The 16,511-nt window shown below is 45.0% G+C and overlaps 1 protein-coding gene across 25 annotated transcripts in view; it reads right to left on the reverse strand.

Annotated features, from left to right (window-relative positions):
* Positions 1-16,511, reverse strand: part of TRERF1 (transcriptional regulating factor 1) — a 257,062-nt gene that overhangs the window by 172,624 nt on the left and 67,927 nt on the right. For 5 of the 25 annotated variants that reach the window (XM_064286054.1, XM_064286052.1, XM_064286044.1 and 2 more), the window contains one exon: positions 16,393-16,488. The exons of the other annotated variants lie outside the window; for them this stretch is intronic. The gene's annotated coding sequence lies outside the window, so the exon portion shown is untranslated. The remainder of the gene's footprint in view (positions 1-16,392; positions 16,489-16,511) is intronic. 25 annotated transcript variants of the gene reach the window in all.

Consider the following 16,511-nt stretch of genomic DNA (forward strand, 5'->3'; position numbering starts at 1 on the left):
TTGTTCGTTCAAGTTGAAGCTGAAGAAAATTAAAACAAGTGCACAAGATCCAAAGTATGACCTTAAGTACATCCCACCTGAATTTAGAGGCCATCTCAAAAAAATATTTGACACAGTAAACATTGACCAAAAAACTGACGAGTTGTAGAATGACATTAATGACATACATGAATAAAGCAAAAGGTCATTAAAAAGACAGGAAAGAAAGAAAAGACCAAAATGGATGTCAGAAGAGACTGAAACTTGCTCTTGAACATAAAGCAGCTAAAGTCAATGGAAGAAAGATGAAGTAAAAGATCTGAACAGAAGATTTCAAAGGGCAGCTCAAGAAGACAAGGAAAAGTATTAAAATGAAATGGGCAAAGACCTGAGGTTAGAAAACCAAAAGGGAAGAACAAGCTCAACATTTCTAAAGCTGAAAGAATTGAAGAAAAATTTCAAGCCTCAAGCTGCAATACTGAAGGATTCTACAGGCAAAATATTGAATGACGCAGGAAACATCAAAAGAAGATGGAAGGAATACACAGAGTAACTGCAACCAAAAAGACTCTGTCAGTGTTCAACCATTTCAAGAGGCAGCATATGATCAGGAACCAATGGTATTAAAGGAAGAAGCCCAAGCTGCACTGAAGGCACTGGCGAAAAACAAGGCTTCAGGAATTGACAAATACCAACTGAAATGTTTCAACAAATGGATGCAACCCTAGAAGCGCTTGTCTATGTCAAGAAATTTGGGAGAGAGCTACCTGGCCAACAGACTGGAAAAGATCCACATACATCCTTGTTCCAAAAGAAAGGTGATCCAGTGGAATGAGGAAATTGACAAACAATATCATTAATATCGCATGCAAGTAAAATTTTGCTGAAGAGCAGTCAAAAGCAGTTGGAGCAGTACATCCACAGGGACTGACAGAAATTCAAGACAGATTCAGACAAGGGACAAGGAATGAGGAACATTGCTGCTGATGTCAAATGGATCTTGGCTGAAAGCAGAGAATACCAGAAAGATGTTCACCTGTGTTTCACTGATTATGCAAAGGCATTCGACTATGTGGATCATAACAAATTATGGATAACATTGCAAAGAATGGGAATCTCAGAATGCTTGATTGTACTCTTGAGAAACCTGTTCTTGGACCAAGAAGCAGTTGTTTGAACACAACAAGGACATACTGCGTGGTTTAAAATCAAGAAAGATGTGTGTCGGCTGTATTCTTTCACCAAACTAATTCAGGCTGTATGCTAAGCATATAATCTGAGAAGCTGGACTATATGAAGAAGAATATGGCATCAGGATTGGAGAAAGATTCATTAACAACCTGTGATGTGCAGATAATACAACTTTGATTGCTGAAAATGAAGAGGACTTGAAGCACTTACTGATGAAGATCAAAGACAAAAGCCTTCAGTATGGTTTACATCTCAACATAAAGAAAACAAAAATCCTCAGAACTGGACCACAAGAAACATCATGATAAACAGAGAAAAGACTGAAGTTGCCAAGGATTTCATTTTACTTGGATCCACACAATCAATGCTCATGGAAGCAGCAGTCAAGAAATCAAATGACATATTGCATTGGGCAAATCTGCTGCAAAAGACCTCTTTAAGTGTTAAAAAGCAAGGATGTCACTTTGAGGACTAAGGTGCGCCTGACCCAAGCCATGGTATTTTCAATCGCCACATACGCATGTGAAAGCTGGACAATGAATAAGGAAGACCAAAGAATTATGGTGCTGGTGAAGAAAATCGAATATAGCATGGACTACCAGAAGAACAAACAAATCTGTTTTGGGAGAAGTACAGCCAGAATGCTCCTTAGAAGGAAGGATGGTGAGACCATCTCACCTACTTTGGACATGTTACCAGGAGGGATGAGCCCGTGGAGAAGGACACCATGCTTGCTAAAGTAGAGGTCAGCAAAAGGAAGGAAGACCCTCAACGAGATGGACTGACACAGTGGCTGCAACGATAGGCTCAAGCATAGCAATGATTGTGAGGATGGCCAAGGACCGGGCAGTGTTTTGTCCCGTTGTACACAGGGTTGCTATGTGTTGGAATTGACTCCACAACACGTAACAACAACAACAAGACACAAGCACTGCTGTGATGCGTTTTACCCAAGAGCAATCATGTGGGAATTTAACATCCCTGGGAAATCCAGATAAAACCCAGGAGGCTCAGGGCGAGGAAGCTCCCCCAGCCCAGGGAGCCCATTCAAAGCCCCTGACCTCCAACAACTCCATCATAAGATGAGGCCCCTCTAGAGTTCCAACAAAGTGACAGGATCTAGATCAGTGCCTGGCACATGATGGGCACTCAACAACTATTTGTTGATACAGCTACCCTGGGTGAGTTTGGACCCCTGAAATCCAAGAGAGCTTTCCAGTGAAGCAGTTACTCCATGCGGCAGTCCTAAGATAGCCTCTGCTCATCATCCCACAAGCCGTGAAGCTCTGAGAAGCCTCATCTACACCCACCAGGCCCTGCATATCACAAATGCCATTTCCTCATCTTTTATCCAGTAATTCCAGAAGTATATGATTTTCTATTTGGAAAAGCTTCTCCTGCCGATTTTGTGGCTCCTCACTCCCTCAAATGGCCAGACGCAGCCTTGGTTCAGTGCAACTCAAAAGCATTTATAAGCGCTTACTGTGTACAAGCACCATGCCAGGCACTGGCGGTCCAAAGATGATTAAGATAAAGTTCTTGGAATTCAACGGACTTGCAAGCGTGGCCATGAAGAATATGGGGGAGGAAAACTTAAAGCTGAGTAGAGGGAATTCTGGGATGTTTCAAAAAAGAGGTGAAGCTTGGACTGAACTGGGCCTTGAAGGATGATGCTGTGAAAATTGGGGGGGGGGCGGAGAAGGCAGCAGGAGGTATAAAGAGGGAAGTGGGAGGTTGAGGGGGGACACTGGACAAGGAAGAACTGAACTGAATTGCATTGGAGAGAGCAGAAGAGTTATGGAAGGGATTTGCTCAAACTGGAACCATTTGATTCAAGATCCAAGCACATTAACAAAGTAGAAATGAAACCTGATCAGGATATTTCCACCCAGCAGTATCCAAAGACAAAATGCCTCGCCTTTGGGAAATGTTAAAGACAGCTTTGGCTGGGTTGGGGCAAAGACGCCAGTCCTGAAGGGGGACATTTCTCAGCTTGCTGTTGTTGTTGTGTGCTGTTGAATTCATTCCGACTCATAGCGACCCTATAGGACAGAGTAGAACTGCCCCCATAAGGTTTCTCTAAGCTGTCATCTTTATGGGAGCAGATCGCCAGGTCTTTTCTCCCATGGAGTCGCTGGTGGGTTCAAACACTGACCTTTTGGTTAGCAGTGTTGTGCCACCAAGGCTCCCTGCTACTCACCACCAACTTGGCCTCTTTTGGGGTCAGCCTCCTCAGTGTGTGGGAAGGGCATCTGGCCACTCCCTGGTTCCAGAGCCACTGACAGAATTCCTACCCCACAAAAAATAAAAAACTTCCACACATGCTTGCTCTTACTTGGAATTCTAAAATTAAATGTTCAGTCCTTTCACCTAAGGACCTTCTTCCCACCTAATATGCAAATGTCTTAGGAGAGGCCAAGTCTTAGCAGCCACATACCTTAGCGTGAATACTTCCATAAGCTTCCATATGATCTTTCCCAGAAAACAGGCTATGGATGAGGAAAGCTCAAGAGATTATCTGTGACTAGAGGGGTGGGGACTTGGGGGAAGAGGAGGCAGGAGGAAGAGGGAGGGACCCATGGAAGGAAAGAAGGCCGCTCCTGCGCTGAATCAACAAAGGCTGCCAAGGGCAGAATGATACAGGACTAAATGCTGAACCCTCAAAAGATTTTTTTCCCACTAAATTTTTAAAATGGAGATATAAATCACATACCATAAAATTCACCCTTCTAAAGTGCACAGTTCAGTGGTTTGTAGCATTTTCACAAATTGTGCGATCATCACCACTACTATAATTCCAGAACATTTTTATCACCCCAAAAAGAAACCCCATACCCTTAAGTGGCCACTCTGTACTCCCGCCCCCCCCCCCACCCCAGCAACCACTAATCTACTTTCTGTCTCCATGGATTTGTCTATTTTTTACATTTCATATAAGTGGAATCATACAAAATTTGTCCTTTTGTGTTTGGCTTCTTTCACTCAGCATGTTTTCCAGGTTCATTCATGTTTTAGCATGTTTCAGTTCTTCTTCATTCCTTTTTATAGGTGAGTAATATTCCACCTTATGTACCAGTATATACCACATTTTGTTTATCTATGGAAAGTCTTTTCAAATGGCAGAAAGGAGCATGCCCGGGGCTGCTTAGGTAATGCAACCATTTATAAACTATCCTTCTCCGTGTCCCGGCCCCCCGCCCATGGACACCATCCAAACCCCCCCTTACCTGGTTGGAGTGATTTACCAAAAACACAGTGGATTAAGTCAGCAGCCCTAAATCACATAGCCCATTACAGAAACAACTCAAAGTCTTTTTGAGGGAATTTTTAATGACTCTTAAAATGAATTTTATAAGTCTCCATGGTCTTGGAAACATAGGATGGAAGCAGGACCAGCTTTATGGGCACATGACACTCAGGCCCCGCACTTGGTTTAATGCTCTGCTGTCTCCATCTTGAAAGTCCGAACAATCTTTAAATGAGAGGTTCTGCATTTTCATTTTGTACTGGGCCCAGCAAATTATGTAACTGGTTCTGGGCATGAGGCAAGAGTTTGGGAAGTGAGGGGAACTTGACAATCTTCTCAAAGATAGGAGGACTGTTGCCGCTGTGTTACAACAGCTCATTGGGCCAAGTTGGGGGTGCTGGGGGGAGCTGAAGATAAGGGGGAAAGGGGTGACAGCTTGACAGCAAAGCTGAAAACCCAGCTTCCAAACTGCCCGAGACCACATCTTCCTACCCTGAGGGCTCAACAGTTGGCTGATAAGGTCTCCCTGAAACAGTCAGACTAGTTGAAAGTAAACGTGATAAGTCAATGCGATACAGGCTCAGACTGTAAAGCGAAGGGGACTCAAACTGAAACTCGTTTGATCTTGTGATCGCTTACAGGTTAAGACCAAGAAGAAGAAAAAGGGGGGAAAAAACCCACACGTACTGAATTAACTGGCACCGAGTAAACTTTTAAACATTAACTTTTTTCTTAACTGTCACCTGTATTTCCAGCATATGAAGGAAGCCATTGTTTCACCAAAAACCTGATCCAAAACCAACCAAACCCACCACCATCGAGTCCATTCCAATTCATAGTGAACCTAGAGGACAGAGTATAACTGCCCCATAGGGTTTCCAAGGCTGTAAATCTTTATGGAAACAGACTGCCACATCTTTCTCCCAAGGAGCGGCTGGTGGGTTTGAACCGCCAACCTCACTGCTTCCAAACTGGGCAGTGAATTTAAAATGCAGGCATCTAAACTGAGTGTCAGTACTAGGAGGGAACTTAGGAACAACCCAGATTACCAGTTCTTGTCCACTTGGAGCAAGGGTCCTGTGAAACCCACCCACATGGACCCTCAGGGGCCTTAACCCTCAGGTGGAGTCCAATTCTCATTTTATAGATGAGGAAGTTGAAGCCATGAGAGAGGAAGTGACTGGCCAAGACCACCGCAAAGAGAGGAGGCCCAGAGCTTTCAGTTTCCCCTCCCAACCTCCCAATTTCAGGAGTCCAGACAAAATTCATATATTGGGTATACACCCTCCACTCCCAATCTTTAAAATTCACATATTGGGTATACACCCTCCACTCCCAATCTTTAAAATTCATATATTGGGTATACACCCTCTACTCCCAGTCTTTCTCTGGATCTTCAACTCAAGTCTTCTAGTACTTATCCTGGTCCCTCAGAAAAGGGAGTTTGGTCATGCAGATAAATTTAAGATTTATAAACCCTAAAGTAGAAAGAAGAGGAGCTCCTGGGTGGTACACCTGGTTAAGCGCTTGTCTACTAGCTGAAAGGCTGGCAGCTCAAACCCACCCAGAGGTACCTCGGAAGACTGGCCTGGCTATTTGCTTCAGAAAGGTCACAGCCTTGAAAACCTTACAGAGTAGTTCTACTCTGCTGCACACGTGGGGTCACCAGGAGTTGAATCAACTTGATGGCAACTTATAACAAGGTAGAAGAAGGCAGCTAGATTCCACCAGTGCAATCTCTATTCTGTCATTTGGCTAAGGGCCAGAGAAACTTCAAGAGACTTTCCATATCCAGGGCATTTATAAACATACTTTCTCTGAAAAGAGTGAAGTTGAATCCTAGTTTCTCCCAGTTATAGCTACAAGGATCACCCACGGTTAACAAAGCTCAGGGACAGACAGAAAGAGCCCCCAGTCCACCAAACCAAAGAAATCAGTCCAGTCAGTCATTGGAAGAGCAATGGACTCTCCATCACCCTGTCATATGTCCTATACAGCAGACTAACCAAGTCAAACCATCTACACCACCAAGTGACTGGATTTCTTTGATTTCAGTTTGTGTTTTATCCTTCCTCCATTCATCCCTCTCTCCTTCCTCCACTCTGCCTTTCTTCTCTCCCTCTGTGTCTTCCTCCTTTCCTTCCTTGAACATATAGATACCAAGCACTTAGTATGTGCTAGAATGTTCTAGATGCTGGGGATATGGCAGTGAATAAAACAGACCAAGTTTTGGTGTTTACATTCTAAAGGGAGGAAGCAAGGAAACAGTTAATAAATCAATAAATTTTACCATGTCAGATCATGATAAATACTCTGGAGAAAAATAAAATAGAGTAAGGGGGAGAGAGAACGGCAAGGGGAGAGAGCATTTTATCTAGGATTGCCAGAGCAGGACTCTGAAGGAGTGAACCATGCAGACATCTGGAGGAAGACATTGCAGGCCAAAAGATCAGCAAGTACAAAGGCCCCGAGGTAGGAATGTCCTGGTGCATTCAAGGAACAGCCAGGAGTTCAGTGTGGCGAGAGTGAAGGAGAGAGTCACAAGGTCAGAGAGGTGAAGTTGGGGAGAGGTTGTGCAGGGGGCACATCAGGGTACCTTAAAGCCACGGTAAGGCCTTTGGCTTATACCCAAGTGAGATGGGAGGCACCACAGGGCTTTGAGCAGGAGTGTAACTGATTTGACATAACAGAGCCTCCCAGACCATTGTTGTTACCAAATGGCCTATGCTGGGCATACCCATGAAGGAGACCAGGATCAGGAGCCAGAGCCTAAGCCCAGCATAGCCTCTAAGCAGTGTGTGATGCTGAGAAAAACACTTCTCTCTGGGCTTCCACATTGTCCTCTGTGAAATGGAAAGGTACACTAGATGATGTCTAACACCTATTCTACAATATTCTTATTTTCTGACCCTAAGAGTGATAGACTAAAAGGTCTAAAAGTCTCATACTCTGACTCTGGAGAAGGCAAGAAACAGCAGCCAAGTTGTGGAAGCTCCCAACAGGCCCCAACGCCTTCCCCACCCCAAACCAAATTCTCAATCCCCGAAGGGCACAACTCTCTAGGGAGAAAGGTCCAGCCCAGGAAGAAGCCACGTCAGCAACGTCCTCTACAGATTAGGAAGGGCGACCACTAAAGATAGCGCAGCCTCCACACATGTTTCAGGGTGGGGCTCAGCCAACAGAGAGGCTAGCGAACACGGCTGCCCCAGGCAAACCAGCTGCATTCGCTCCTGCCACCCCCACTTCTTCTCCATCCCCTTGAGGGTACTATCTCTCTCACACCTCACCAAACTGGGTCAGAAACCAAGACCCAAATCTTCTCCATCAGGCTGGACAAGCAGGGTTGGTTTCACCCCTGTCAGACTCACACTACCTGAGAATATGGACTGTCTCATCCATCCAATTGTGAATTCCTGAGGGCAGGGACTACGCCTTCCCCATTAGACTGGATGCTCCCTGATGACAGGAACTGTGTCTCTCTCATGGGGGAGTGAGGGAGTTACTACATGAGGGATAAGGCTGTGTCTCTCCCATCTGACTGGGAGTCTCTGATGTGCCTCCTCCATTTGAGTGGAAGCTCCCTGAGGACAGGGGTTTATCTGCCCCTTTCCCTCTATGGCCTCATTGTATCCCATTAGAAAAAAACCAAACCAAACCCACTGCCATTGAGTTGATTCCGACTCACAGCGACCCTACAGGCAGAGCAGAACTGCCCCATGGAGTTTCCCAGGAGCGCCTGGCAGATTCGAGCTGCTGACCTCTTGGTTAGCAGCCATAGCACTTAACCACTACGCCACCAGGGTTTCTATATTTGTTGTTGTTATGTGCCACTGAGTCGATTCTGACTTATTAGGAAAAAAAAAAAAAATTTTTTTTTTTCCTGACTTATAACGACCCTATATTACAGAGTAGGGAAGCAGATTGCCAGGTCTTTTCTCCCACGGAGTGGCTGGTGGGTTCGAACAGCCAACTTTTTGGTTAGCACCTGAGGACTTAACCATTGTGCCACCAGGGCCCCTTCTCTATATTTCCTAACCTAGTACCGTCTCTATATTTAGTAGATGCTTAAAACAAGAGGCTGATAGAAGCACATAGATCTCACCTACCCGGGCAGGATACCCCGTGATCCTGGTCATTAAATGATACATAAAAATGATCTGAATAAAAACCTCATGCAAAATGAAAAGAAAAAAAAAAAGCAAAAATCTGCTTCACCTAACAACTTTTTAGTAGACTGTAGGTTCTGCCCAAAGGCTGTCCCCAGTTTATAAGTAGTCCTTTCTGGCTGAGGCTTGAGCTGAAGTGTAATGTGCCTAGAGGACAGGGAGCAGAGAACCCTTCCCCCAGCCCCCGCCAAGGCCTGACAGAGCTGGGTCCTATGTGGGAGGCAGCCCACAGCCCAGACACAACCACTGTCTCAGCTTCCAATATGGGGTTTTCCATGGCAGTCCCCCTGAATAATGTAGTGGGAAACGGTAAATTTGCTGTGGTCAACAGAATCAGGAAAGTAGAATGAGGAGACCTCTCTCAGGGTGGCAGGGCTACTTCTTCTTCAAAGAAGGAGGTTAGGCATGGATGAGTGGAGATGGGGACAGACAGCGTTGGGCTGTCTTGGCACAAGCTCCTGGTGCCTCCTGGGAAAAGACACAGGGTGGAGCATGTGGACTCAGGGGGGCCACCAGAGCCTCGTCTGGAATCTAGTGTGCTAGCTCAATGTGGCAAAGAGTTTCCACAGAACATCAGAGGAGGGCCGAGAAGGTTGGAACTTCCAACAGCTGAAACCAATAATCATAACAGCTAACAAGCACAGGCACTGTTCTAAGCTCTTTCCATATACTACCACCAAAACCAATACCGTGCCGTCGATTCCAACTCATGGCGACCCCATGTGTATCAGAGTAGAACTGTGCTCCACAGGGTTTTCAAAGGCTGGTTTTTTGGAAGTTGAGCGCTCGGTCTTTCTTCGAGGTGCCTCTTGGTGGACTCGAACCTCCAACCTTTCAGTTAGCAGCCAAGCACATTAACCACTTGTACCACCCAGGGTCCCCTTCCTTACACTAACTCAGTCAATCTTCACAACACTGCTAACACTAGTCACCTTATATAGATGAGATGACTGAGTCCTGCCCAAAGTTATGCACAGGTACAAAGGGACAAAGATTTCAGCCAGGCAGTGGTTGAATCCAAAGTTGAAAATCTTCAGGTATGTCCACTGGTTTCTCCGAACTTCCAAGGTTGAATGCAGAAAGCTACCTGGCAACAGGCATCCTGAGGGCCTAAGTAAAGGGAGACTCAGGTGGCCCATCTTCCCGCTGTCCTCAGAGCCTGGACATCCTCTCAAAATGCCATCCTGCCAGCGTGGGTGACCTCTTCTTTCAGGAGCCTCAGGTTTAAAAAAATTCTACCCTTCCTGTTTGAGAATCACTGCTTTATGTTTAGATGAACTTCTAAGTGTTTGGAGTTTTGAGGGAAACATATGGAGCATAGTATGGAAAATATAACTTGCATACTGCTTAAAAATATGTTTATCCTATTTTTCCTGATGTTTCAGAAACCATGTATTTGTAAATTTAAGAGTAACTGCCATGTCCCTTTCCTGTGAATCTGTCTAAATTCAAATACTCAATGCCCAGGATCCCCCACTCCATTCTCTCTCCCAGTCCTCCCCCATCTCACTCACAGCCACCCCAAAAACCAGCCAGCTCATTCTCATGTGTCCAACACACCTTTAGGCACTGCTCCCTGCCTGAGACAGATCAGTCCCAGCTCTGTAGGAGCACTGAGGGAGTAAGAGCCAGAAACGACTTGCCTCGGGGACTCCAGCAGCCTCAGAGGCAGTAATGGCTACGCCCAAGAAGACAGACCCATTTTCATCACCAGAGCAGTTGATATATCCCATTCTCCGAAGTCTCATTTGAATGCACAGCCTGCCGTAACCCCCAGCAGGGAACTATGCCAAACACAGAGCTGGGTCAAAGAGATGCCAAATCTAAACAACTGTGGAAGACCAACAACCCCGTAGGAAAATGGGCAAAGAGTATAATCGAAAGGAAAGGAAACACAAATGGATCTTAAACACATGAAAAGATGCTCAACCGCACTCATAAAAGAAATGCAAATTAAAACTAACTGAGATAGTACCAATTTTCACCTATCAGACTGGCAAAGATCAGAAAGTGTGATAATTCACTGTGATGGCAAGAATGTCTCACTCATTAATGGTGTCAGTATAAACTGCAACAACCTCCTTGCAATGTCTACCCAAATCACAAACATACATACACTTTTACGAGCAATTCTACTTCAAGGAATTTATCCTACAGACATATTCCTACATATGCAAAGTGGTGTGTACACAAGGATACTCAACGCAGTATGGTTTGTAATGACAAAAGATTGGAAACAACCTCAGCACCCACCACTGGGGCCTACTTAAGTTATAACGTAATACTCTCCAGCTGGAAAACAAACAAACAAAAAAGGAGGGCATTCTCTATGTCACAATCTGGAATGATTTTCAATGTATACTGTTAGGTATGACAAGCAAGGCACAGAATGACCTGAATAGTATGCCAACATTTATTGAAAAATACTATGTATTCATACATGCATTTAAACACATAGGTTATCTTTGAAAAGGTAACCAATGGTTAATGCTCTCAGCTGCTAAGAGAAAGGCTGGAGGCACTGCAAAGGAAAGGCCTGGCAATCTACTTCGAAAAAACATCAGTCGTTGAAAATACTATGGAGCAGAGTTCTACTCTGACGACAGACGGGGTAGCCGTGAGTCAGAATAAACTCCACAGCAACTCGTTTTACCTCCAGAGAGGGGAACGGGGAGACTGGGGGACATGGATGGGAGGGAGAATTACTTCATAGCTCTTTAGACCTTTGTAACTTCCAAACTGTATACCATGTTCATATATTAACTAGTCAAAAACTAAATAAATAAAAAGCGAAAAGAAAAAGATTTTAGGTGGCTGATCTAGCTCTACCACCACCATGCATGCCAGGCATTATAGGTAGTTTCTGTTTTACATTCTTATTCCCATACTAGAGAATTCATTGTCCATCCTTGGCCAAGGTTTTAATTCAAAAATAGCATGATCACAACATCCAGAAAACACAAGAAACTGACCAGTGCTGAACTTTCATCCTCAAAACTACCTTCCCCTGAAAAACACAGAAGAGAATTCCAAATTTTCATGGAATTCAGACTTTCTGGGGCTACTGCAGCCAGATGACCCCCTGAAACTATTACCCTAAGGAAATCTTTAAAACTTGAATGAAAACTATCCCTTGAAGTCATCTCTGAACCAAATAATAGTTTCACCTAATTAGAAAAGCACGTCTGCCTTAAACATTATGCTCTTTTAAAGAGTTATCTCTACGTGATCAAATTGACAACAGCAACTTGAAAGGATAGATGAAAAGCTTAGGGAGAGGGCAGTGAATCTATGTCAATGGCCGTAAAACAGTTTAGCAAAGGTTGTCAAGAAAGGTGGCACAACTTGAAGAATGTAACCAATATCACTTAATTGTACTTGCAGAAATTGTTGACGTGGTGTATGTTTTGTTGTGTATATATTCCCCCCAAAAACAACTATTAGTTAATTAATTTATTAATAAAAAAAACAACTACCTTCCCCTCACCTGAAAAATGTACAACCTCTGACACTGGGGCCACTAACACCCTGAATTTACACGGAATGGTAGAAGCCTTTAGAAGGTGCACTGCAGAATCAAATGCCAGGGACCCAGGAGGCACCCCCACTTTTACTAACGCCTCAAAGTGCTAGCCATCGGGACAGTGCAGCACAAAGTGACCTGGACCACGATACCAGTATCGGAGTTCAGGGACGGCAGGAACCCCCCACAGCCACCCCAGAAACAACCCTGCAGCTCTGCCTATGGCAGTGTTTTAATGGTGTCTTACTCAAAGGTGCCACAGCCATCACTTTTAAACCTGCCCCACCACCACTGCCATTTCATCATAAAATAACCCTTATATGTTAAGCCATAAATCAGCATTTGTCAAGTTCTAAATTGGGCTACCACAATATTTATTCATCAAAGGATAAATCTTCCTTACACAGTCATAAAACTGCCTAATAATTTAATATGCTATCGTTCTTACCTGAAACTTGTCAAAAAGTGGCCTGAAAGAGGTATGTGTTTTACAGTTGAGTGGCGGTAAGTCTATAGTTGATTAAATAGCTCACATTTTTAATTCTCTACATGGGGGCCGGGCGGGGGGGGATGGTACACAGGACACATCCTATGCAGAATAGCAATTTGGAGATTTATTAACCTCTGTCTTGGGGTAGATAAAAACAGATATCCCAAAGAGGACCAAGGACTCCCCCAATTTAGCCTTAAGATGAGTGCTACAGACAGAAAAACACCAGTATTTTTGTAGCTTTCTGAATGGGCTGGGGCAAAATGCTCTGCATTAGAGAATTAAGGTTGGGGGCCGGGTCCATCAAGCAACAAGACAAGATGGAGAAATGCTGGAAGAAAAGGGGGAAAATTCCTCTAAGGTGCAGAATTATTACAGCTGGGTGGAGAAGCCAACTCCTGGGACCCTGTCAGATCCTTGGAGCAATAAGCTTTGCAGGCCTGGTGGTTCCACTTCAGCAGATGTATGTTCCACAGCCCAGTACTGAGACACAGCTCTGTTTAAAGATGAAATGGACAGCAACCAAGCCCTCAGATCAAGGTTTCTCAACCTCAGCACCACTGACATTTTGAACTGATAGTTCTTTGTTGTGGGAGCTGACCTGTGTGTGCACTGCAGGGTATTTAGCAGCATCCCTGGCCTCCACCCACTAGACACCAGTAGCACCCCTGCCCCCCCCCCCCCCCCAGTTATGACAATCAAAATCACCAAGTCTTTCTCCCACAGAGCCACTGGGTGGGTTTGAACCACCAACCTCTGGTTAGCAGCCGAGCACTTAATCATTGCGCCAGACACTGCCAAATGTTCCCTGGGGGCAAAATGGCCCCTAGTTCAGAGCCACTGCCCTAGATGAATTGCATCTAAATAAAAAAAAAAAATTAAAAAAAAGGTGAGCTATTGGGGGTAAACGCATATCATTAAAACAAATAATATGTGCCTTTTCTCTGAACTTAAAAACACAAACCTAGGGAAATGCAGGAATTAGAACACTGATGTTTAGTTCACACACTGCAAACCTTCTCTCACCAAGAAGTCCTGGGGGCTAAGAGCTCTAGCCAGACTTTCCTTTCCTTTGTCCTTTCTCTTGTCTTCAGCCCCCTCCGACAAGCCCCCAGCCCTTTTACTACTTACTCACCCTCTCCCCTTCCATTATGGTTTTCCACAACCTTGCAGTTTACTTTGGCACAAGAACACGTTTCAGGTTGGCATTCACTGGTGGTTTAGTTCGAAGTGGATATCTAAGCCACAAACTCTATTAATTTTAAGCTGTTCAAATTCATTCTCCCTGTTTTTGGGTGAGTGAGCAAGGCAGCCCCTCCCCAGTGCTGAGCACTGAACTTACAGAACTGAAACAAATAATCAAAGATAGAGAGCCACTTTTTAATGTTAAAAAAAAAAAAAAAGCCAACTTCACATGTTCACATTCAAGGCCACATTTCCCACTAGAATTTTACAATCAACAGATGATACATTTAACCTGCAAGATTTTACCCAGCGAGCTACTGAGCTATGAAAGCACTGAAATCAACTGAGAGATAAATAACAGAACCTGGGCCGAACTCAAATGAACGTTGCTAGAAGATTCTGCTTTGATTTCTTTGTGAAGTTGGGCAGGGAGCGGGGGAGGCTAACTTTACTAGCTAGGTCAGTATTGGAAAAGGACGGGAAATATTAATATGAAGCTGGACTGGAGGTTTAGAATTACTTTCCATCTGCTTGTACTCATGAGTCAAGCAGTTAGATGTGCCCAACCCCCAAAGGCAGAACGGGGAAATCTGAGCTCTGTCCACCTCCACGTCCACCTCCATGGCCTCGGCCTCGGCCTCGGGCTCCATGCTGGGTGGCCTAGTATCTTGTCAGCAAAGCGACCACAGAGCCCCAGTTGAATCTGTTCAACTTCCAAATGTGCATGCCAACTTCTCTGCGTTTTTCTGGTTCATAAAACACTGAAAATCAGACTGCCATGAGACTTGTCTGAAAGCTCTACCTACCTTCCCCAAGTCGGGCGCATCATTTTATCCATTTGAAAAATGCCAGCCATCAATCACCGCCACCACCACCTAACATGCTCTTAAACAGCTTGTGGGCACTGAGAGATTAAGAGACATTTAAGGGTTGGGGTCTTCAGAAGGTGGGGACTCTACATGCATTTTGTTGTCGTTGTCAGGTGCACCAGGGACCCTTCCAGGCAAATTTAAGCCCGTTGCCATCCAGTCGATTCCAATTTACTGGGACTATACAGAATACGGGAGAGCTGCCCCCATAGGGTTTCCTAGGCTATAATCTTCACAGGGGCATATTGCTTTCTCCTGCTGAACCGCCAACCTTTTGGTTAGCAGCCAACAAACCTGTTTCTGTTGAGTCAGTTCCGACTCATAGTGACCCTACAGGGCAGAGCAGAACTACCCCATAGGGTTGCCAAGGAGCAGCTGGTGGATTTGAACTGCCGACCTTTCAGTTTGCAGCCCAGCTCTTAACCACTGCGCCACCAGGGCTCCAGACAAGTTTGTTGTTGTTATATGCTGTTGAGTCAGTTTCAACTCATAGTGACTATAGAACAGAGTAGAACTGCCCCATAGGGTTTCTAAGGAGCCGCTGGTGGAGTCAAACTGTTGACTTTTTGGTTACCAGCCAGGCTTTTAACCACGGTGCCACCAGGGCTCCTTTTAGAAAAAGGGAGCTCCTAAAATTAACCCGTGAGTGCCAAACCAGGAGGCAATCCTACCTGGTTTTTTATCGCTTCACTCCCACGCCCTAGTCTTTCTACTCACTGTACACAACTTCAATGAATTAGCTGACAGTCCAGTTTGCTTGTGCCCAGCATGCCTCTCCCCAAACAAGATTAAAACAAAACACAGAATTGAAGCCACAAGACACCAGGAAGATGCCTGAGTTGCACGTCACAATGCGCACTCGCCTACTGCTGCCTCGACGCACCACAAGTCTCACAGGTAAAAATAGCCTCTGTCTGTCTACCACACAACCGGTCACCAAGACTTTACCTCAGACACTCAGAGCAGGCCACGAACACAATCTCATATAAAATGCCATATACATAAAATACAACTGGGGAGGGGCAGTGGCTTAGGAGAAAAACAAACTTAACTTTCCCTTCAAACAATAGCCTGCTCACTGGGGCAATTCCTGTGGAATACAACTGACACATAAATCTGCAAGGCCAGTCACGGACGGGAAGCAAGGTGCCCCTCTGTGTATTGGTGGCAAGGCCACCTACCCATGAGCAAAGCTAATGGACTCTGGGTTGTGAACTCCCCTGGACCAGCAAGTGTCCCTCAACAGACATTTTATTGCCAGGCCACACCCCAAGCCCAGTCATGTCAGAAATATACCAGTGAACACAGAAGGCGACAGGGTAGGCAGAAGCTGTTGCACAAATGAATTCAGGGCAAGACTCCTGGTTTAATACCTGCCCCATCATCTTGGGTCACTGAGCTAGGGCTCAATTGCCCATGTGTAAAATGGAGTTCCCTCAGTAAGATCATGCCTTGGCCTTAGCACAGGACCCATAAAACGTGCCCATTAACCACTCACTGGCTTATCATTCCTGTTTTCATTAGTAACGTTATTCAGCTTCTGTTTATTAAGCACCTGTAATACCTTCCCTGCCAACTTCATAGGCCTGGTAGGAAGCTAAAATGAGGACTACAGGTGAAGTGTACACAAACACACTGCTCTTATCACTAGTTCCATTACTACTGTTAGCCCCTATGTAGGGCATTTAGCCCCAGCTAATTGGGCTACGGGGGCAGTGGTTGTTCAGTGATAGAATTCTTGCCTTCCACACAGGAGATCTAGGTTCGATTCTCAGCCAGTGCACCTCATGTGCAGCTACCACCCGTCTGTCCACGGAGGCTCATATGTTGCTACGATGCTAAAAAAAAAGTTTCTGTGGAG

The sequence above is a fragment of the Loxodonta africana genome, chromosome 1 (genome assembly GCF_030014295.1).
Source record: "Loxodonta africana isolate mLoxAfr1 chromosome 1, mLoxAfr1.hap2, whole genome shotgun sequence".
In the NCBI taxonomy this organism is placed as follows: Eukaryota; Metazoa; Chordata; class Mammalia; order Proboscidea; family Elephantidae; genus Loxodonta; species Loxodonta africana.